General features: G+C 46.8%; 1 protein-coding gene across 4 annotated transcripts in view; it reads right to left on the bottom strand.

The window, feature by feature from the left end:
* Positions 1 to 7,500, bottom strand: part of ptprga (protein tyrosine phosphatase receptor type Ga) — a 201,662-nt gene that overhangs the window by 83,764 nt on the left and 110,398 nt on the right. The window lies entirely within an intron of this gene.

Raw genomic sequence — 7,500 nt, 5'->3', positions numbered from 1 at the left:
GCGCACGCACATGTATGCACGTACACACACACACACACACACACACACACACACACACACACACACACACACACACACACACAAAAGGTCAACAGGAGGAGAGTCTAGATCTATGTCTAAAGGTTAAGCTTATCGGTGAGATCATAGATCTGACATGCCAGGTGTCAACTGGTCTGTGTGTGTGAGCTGCACCCTTACACTGACCCAAGAACATCAGTCCACCACAGACTGATTTCAGGCTGATTTGAAATTAGCACCAACAGAACAGAACTCTTCACTGTCCTTCCGAGCGAGCATGAAACCATCCACTAACTCCCAACCTAGCAACAACTACTACTGCACAACACCAAAGATCAAACAAAAATAATTAGAATTAAATCACTACTGGGGCAAAATCCATATATATGAATGTCTGCCAACCATATTTGACCGCACATGATTGCGTTGTATTGTTTGATGCCATCCTTGGTTTTCTCTGTTCCTGCCATAAATAAAAGATAAGGACAAGCCCTTGAGTCAAATACGGAGAAACTCACACTCCACCAAGACATCAAAGAGCCTTAACTGAGCTACACAGGAAAGCAAAAAAACATCGGGCCAATCAGAAAAGGAAACGGGACAGAGGGGAAGAATCCGCAATAAAAACCCAGCCAATGAGGCCCCTGCGGCCACAGCCGGCTTATTGGACGGCAGGAATGGGCGGAGTGCCAATCTGGGGGAAAAAACACTCCATCCCTGATCGTCTGCAGGATCTGGATGGAAAGTGTGTGTATCTTGCGGTGAACATATTGGAAATGATAATGATCCGGTGAAAGTCGCAAGCTCAGCAGTCGTGGGGAGTGCCGGCTTGCCATGCGGTGTGGTCCGATTTTATAAACGCAAACCTGTGGGATCGTCAGCAGAACACGGATAAGCCGCCCAAATCATTCCAGAACTGTAGTAGAGACAATCAACAAATTGGTTATGGATACATGAATCCATCGACTTCGGAGTAGACTTTTAATTTTATTACTAATTTAATCCTACTAACGATTTATAAATAACATCTTAAATAATTCTTTTGCTAGCCAATGTGACGTACACAGAGTGGCATGCCGCAAATATCTTAAGCGTGATTTCAGGAGTCAGATTTGCAGGAGAATGTCGTACCTGGTGCTCCCTCTGCACAAAACACTCAACAGCAACATGAGAAAAAGCCGTTGCACCCGGCCTCTATAAAAACATCCCACATCAATAAAACACTCCAACCTGCTTCAAATGCACATGTGCACTCAGACGTGCCAGACCTGACCTACCGTGACCCCCAGCTGCGCCTGATCCCCGCTAATTTGTCGGTCGGAAATAGATAATGCCCCACTATCCGGCGCGGGAGTTAATTTTAGCGTCAGAGACAGGATGAGAGAGGGGAGGAGCTACAGTGTAATCAGATTACGAATGGCTTTCAGCATTCGATTAATAGCCATCGAAGCAATCAGGCTCTCATGGCTTTTATGCTTGTCTAGACTCCCTGGCTGAGGGGGAAATGTGTGAATACTGATCTGTGATCAGATCCTTTCCATACTCACATAAATACACTTATTAGACCATAATAGGCAAACACTGGTCCTAAATGAGCATTTAAGATAAGATAATCATCAGATTTCAGGGTACTAAGTCTAATTCGATATTCCCTGCGTAACACTGCCTTCAGCCAAGATGCATCATGCCAGTGATGAAACCACCAGATGAACAGGAGATTCTCAGAAGCACGGCTGCGTCCGGCCCACCATTAACTGATAGGAGATTTCTCCAGCCTGTGCAGGTCGTCACCGTGAGCTCACAGGATGTGAGATGCTGTGTGAACTCAGACTGTGGTGACCAAACCAGGCACCAGCTGCAGTCTCCAGTGGTCCCCAGCATTTCAGATACAGAGCATTTCAGTCTCTTTCAATACAGCTCAGGACTGACTAATTACCGTGGCTAATTATTGGCTAATGGACATCGGCGCGGTAGCTTGGTGGTTAGCATGTTTGCCTCTCAGCGTTACGGTCTTGGGTGTGAGGCCCTGTCTGGATGGAGATTCCGTGTTCTTCCCAGTTCTCCGGTTTCCTCCCGCAGTCCAAAAAAAACCATGGAAGCTAGGAAAAAATTGGCTACTCTAAAAATTGTCCATGTGTCTGTCTCTGTGTGTGTGAGAGAGACCACATGCCCAGTGATGGATGCTGCTCAGTGTCCTGGGTGTTATGGTCCCTCCCCCTCCTGCTCCTGACGCAGTCCCCCAGGGGGCGCTGTGGTTTCTAGTTGAGAGGACACTGTGCGGTAAATAGCTGCTGCTTCTCTCTGCTGTTTGTTAATCGGATGTAAACGCTTTGTTCAGAGTGTTGACTGTAATGCATCCGTGGGTACTGAGAAAGGGAATAAGATCAAAGCCATAAACACTCATCACAGCCTGCCAGTCATCAGATTCCCAGTAGGCACAATAAACTGGCCAAGAGAAGAACTGGAAGCTGCTGACGTCGTGGCCAGACTCCAATTCCTCACGCTGCCCAAAACACTCCACCCAAAATCCAACCACCAGAGGAGGGGGTACACCAATCAGAAGCAGGGAAGAACCAGGGTGTAGGATCTACTGTCAGGGGTGAGATGTGAAACATCGATGAGTACACCAAGCAAACACCCCCAAGGAAGTGCTGATGACACAGTGTCAAACAGACATGGGAGGGAGATGGATACCATGGAAACAGAGCCACCGACAGACAGCTGATTGACATAAGACAGTGACGCCAAGGGCTGCTATAGGCAGGACTGGAAGACAGAAGAGCTGATAATGGCAGCGCAAGATAAATCACTAAGCTTAATGTCAATCAAAAGTAGGGGGGGCACCATATCACACCAGAGGAAGAGGAGCTTTTGAGACATCCCAGCGCCCAGCGGACCTCTACAGGAACATATGCAAGGAATATGAGCAGGACAACCATGCCCCACCCTCCAAGTCCAGAGGGGAGCCCCGGACAATGGCGGAGAACAAGCGAAGATCCTGTGGGACATCCAGATCTGAACAGGCAAGAAAGGAATATGGCCGGACACGAGGCCAGCAGATGCAGGAAGGTGAGCAGCAGAAGCGGCAATCCCAAGTGATGAAAGCAGGTAAGGGGAGTGAACATCAAGCTCGTCCCCGTGGTTCTTAAGTAGTGTACGTTCTATATTATACAGCTTTCATTGTTATTAAAACTAAGGCTTGTTACTGATTTTACATTTTGATATTTCTTTTGACAACATGCAGGCGCAGTTGTTAGCTGGACAACATAGGATATCTAGCCAACAGCTGATCTGACTGATCGGTCACCTAGCTGCAAGGCAAATATGCCCAACTGTAAGATGTGTAGTAGGTGACCTTGGCCAAGAGCTCGGAATATTCCCACAGACTGTACTAATCACAAAGTGATCAAGTCTAATGCGATGCTTGTGACTTATGTTATATGCACCATAATTAGCCGATATGAAAAACCTCGTGCAGCATAAACACAACACACGAACTAAGTAGGATAGCAACAAAAAATGTCTGTTGATTAGGTAGTTTTGCACGCTGAATCTAAACATGTTTTCAGAATTTCTCTAATCAATCAGTTTTTTGTTCCATTATATTTACATCTATGTGTTTGGCATTTAGCAGACGTGCTTTAGCTGTCTACATAGACAGGACAAATGGTTTCCAGCCGATTACACTCGTGGTTATGTAGGCTACAGCAGGCCTGTGGGAAACCAGTATTACTGAACACTGAAGAGGTACAGATTTAAGTGTAATAACAGCCTTATATATGAATAAGTAATACTTATTGGAAAATGCACTTAAAAACCATGCCTGAAAGATACATCTTTAAAACAGTTTTGAATTTAAAATAAGAAGCATGAGGACCACATATTTCAGTTTGTGGGATAAAAATGCATCTATATATTTTGTTGCCGGTGTTATTAAATGAGCTCTGATGAAGTAACTCGCTACTTAAGTAGACTTTAACAGATACTTTCTTACTTTTACTTGGGTAATAATTTAAATAATGACTTTTACTTCTATGTGAGGAATTATTAATTTAAAGTAACAGTACTTTACCTGAGTACAGGTTTTGGCTACTCTACCGACCTCTGCACATGCACACACACACACACACACACACACACACACACACACACACACACACACACACACACACACACACACACATACATATATATATAAATATGCCTCCATATACACGCATGTATATATTGGATTATTCCTGATATCATGTTCACTGGCTGTGGGGCTTAATTCTTCCAGGTCACCACGGCCACAACGCCTGCCCAACGTCGCCCTCTCCCTCTCGCGTTCTCTCACCCCGCCCCCCCTCTATATTTCCTTGTCTCCTGTCCTCTCCTGCGCTGACTCCGGCAATTCCTTTAATTAGTCCAGACCTTGGGTTCTGGGTGAAGCGTGCGGATCGGGCTAGGCCGGACTGGTCCGGCTCTGCACAGGTGGGCTCGGGGTCACCGTGTTAATCATAGCCACACTCCAGACAAAGCAGGATCATTAACTGCTGGCGGCTTACCCAACCTGCGCAGGAAACGATAGGGGCACTAGGACCTGGGCGCTGGGCCTGGGACGGCTGTCTCCCCATGTCCTCTCAAGGCTAAAGACCTTCTGTACACGTGCAGCCAAAACGTTCTTAATCCAGTCTTTGGAGATGTACACAGAAGATGATTTCCAGAGGAAAAGAAGCAGCCTAATTCCGTGCGTGTTGGTGAATGCTTTGAATGAGTAATGAGTGATCAGTTCGGGTTAAGCCCCGTGGAAATATGCCCCAGATCAAACCTATGAATGTTTTAAACCAGAAGCCATGAAACTGGCAGTCAGTCCAATGGTCTTGCTTAGATCTTAGTTCACTTCGTGTCCTGGGGAGTGAGGTTGCAGAATTTTTTAAAGAATATTTAAGGAATTGTTAAAATACATAAGAATTATTCAGTAGATTCTTTTGGATCCACATCAGATAAATGTTTCTTATAGTAAACAAAATGCTTATATAAAAAGATAATAAATACAATATTAACAATTTATAAATAAATTTTGACTAAATTGTCATAATTAAACAATTAATAAAAAGAAAAATTTTAAAAATAGATTTAAAGTGTAAAGTGTATTTAAAGTGTAAAAAAAACAACTAATTAAATTCAAGACTGAATAATACACCTCAAGATCCTTTTTAAAACAACAAGCTTGTCAATTGGCCTTCAAACTGATAGAGAGAAAGTTTGGAGTCATAGTCAGAAAAAGCGGATACCCTGATTCAGTAAATAAAACCAAGTTGTAATTTAAAGAAAATAAATGTATAAAACAAACCACAAAAGCCAAAAAGGATAAAATCAGACAAATTCTATCCCCCCAAATGTCACTGTTTTCACACACTGTCCTATCGTGCCTCTGAGTTGATCACGGATGAGATAACCAGGTATCACATCATAACACCCACCTTATCTCCACACCCATGAATCCTGGGGCCAAGTGGTAACAGTCAAATTCACTAAGCAATCCAGTCCGTCAGTACGAGTAGAGATTACACGAGATGTGATGGGCAAGCTCGTGGTACACTAACTACAGCTGGCATAGCACTGCAACCCTGACGTGTAATCTCATATATCTTCCATCCATCTCGTGCCTTTGTGGATTAACACGTGCTCACACGCTCAGCAGACAACGCTCGGGACACTGGTTGACATGTGGCAGGTGTCGGGATGTGGTGTGAGCTGGACATGTCCCGTGCGGGACATAAAAGACTGGAGTACTGGCGCCTCTCCTGTCGTCCACCTGGACATGGAGCGCCGTGTCTGGACGTCTCTCCATCAGGACGCACGGGACCCACGCTCGAGTGGCTAGCTACCCATGGCAATAAACACACCACACACGGCAACAAACACACCCCGCTTGGCAACAAACACACCCTAAGCGCCAACAAACACACCCCACACGCCAACAAACACACCCCACACGCCAACAAACACACCCAACACACCAACAAACACACCCCACACGCCAACAAACACACCTCGCAGCCCATAAGAAACCCACCCCGTACATTTTGCATGGTTGAATACACATGTGCAGTAGTGATCCCCTCTTAGGAACACCAGAAGGAATAACGGCAACTGCTTTGCCACACAGCTCATGATGAGACTTTGCTGCATTTGCCCTTTGACCCCACCCTTCCTCCCCCACCCAGCGAATCAGAGGCAGTAGCTTGCAGCCCTGCAGTTATATAATGGACTACACTTCCTGCTCAAGATGCACAATCCATTACAACTCAATTGTAGCCAATCACGTCTCACTGCAAGCAAAACGCACCAGTCATCCAAACCCTCGCAGCGAGGGGGTTGGTGAGAGGAGCCTACTGGAGCATCGCATACCGATTAAACACGGCCACGGACCTGATGATACAGATGGCAATTGGGGAAGAACAGACAGATCCAAAAGCATATGGGGAAAACCAAGTGTGTGTAAAAGCTTAGGCCTTTGTGGAGGTGTGTGAGTGTAAGTGTGTGTGTGTGTGTGCACGGAAACAAAGAGGGGATGCACAAATGTGTGCAGACGTCATGAAATTTAGGCATGTGTGTGTATGTGTGTGCGTGTGTGGGTGTGTGTGTGTGTGTGTGAGTGAATGTGTGTGTGTGCGTGTGTGTGTGTGAGTGTATGGGTGTGCGTGTGTGTGTGTGTGTGTGTGTGTATGTGTGTTTATACATGTGTGTATGCGTGTGTGTGTGTGTGTGAGTGTGTGTGTGTGTGAGTGTGTGTGTGTGTGTGTGTGTGTGTGTGTGTGTGTGTGAGTGTATGGGTGTGCGTGTGTGTGCGTGTGTGTGTGTATGTGTGTATGCGTGTGTGTGTGTGTGTGTGTGAGTGTGTGTGTGTGTGAGTGTATGGGTGTGCGTGTGTGTGTGTGTGTGTGTGTGAGTGTGTGAGTGTGTGTGTGTGTGAGTGTGTGTGAGTGTGTGTGTGTGTGTGAGTGTGTGAGAATGTGTGTGTGTGTGTGTGAGTGTGTGTGTGTGTGTGTGGTGTGGAGTAATACAGAGGCCTCTGGCATCAGTCACCACATCATCCATTAGAGCCCAATCGCACTGAAGTTTCACTCGATCCATCATCCCTCCACTTTCTCTCCTCCTACAATCAGTGGAGTTCACAGTGCCCACGTCCCTGGTCCCTGGTCCCTGGTCCCTGGTCCCTGGTCCCACGTCCCTGGTCCCACGTCCCTGGTCCCTGGTCCCACGTCCCTGGTCTCTGGTCCCACGTCCCTGGTCCCACGTCCCTGGTCCCTGGTCCCTGGTCCCACGTCCCTGGTCCCACGTCCCTGGTCCCTGGTCCCTGGTCGGGACGTACGCCAGCCGCCTGTCTCTCCCGGACCCCCCCGCCCCCCCACACACACACACACACCCCACCCCCGCCTGATGATGAATGCACCTGCTCACTCCACCCATCGATTTATGCACGCACTGCCCCTT

This window comes from Electrophorus electricus, chromosome 22 (assembly GCF_041902795.1).
Source record: "Electrophorus electricus isolate QZ-2024a chromosome 22, ASM4190279v1, whole genome shotgun sequence".
Taxonomy (NCBI): domain Eukaryota; kingdom Metazoa; phylum Chordata; class Actinopteri; order Gymnotiformes; family Gymnotidae; genus Electrophorus; species Electrophorus electricus.
Note: the sequence above shows the minus strand (reverse complement) of the source record. Positions and strands in the feature narration are given on the sequence as shown.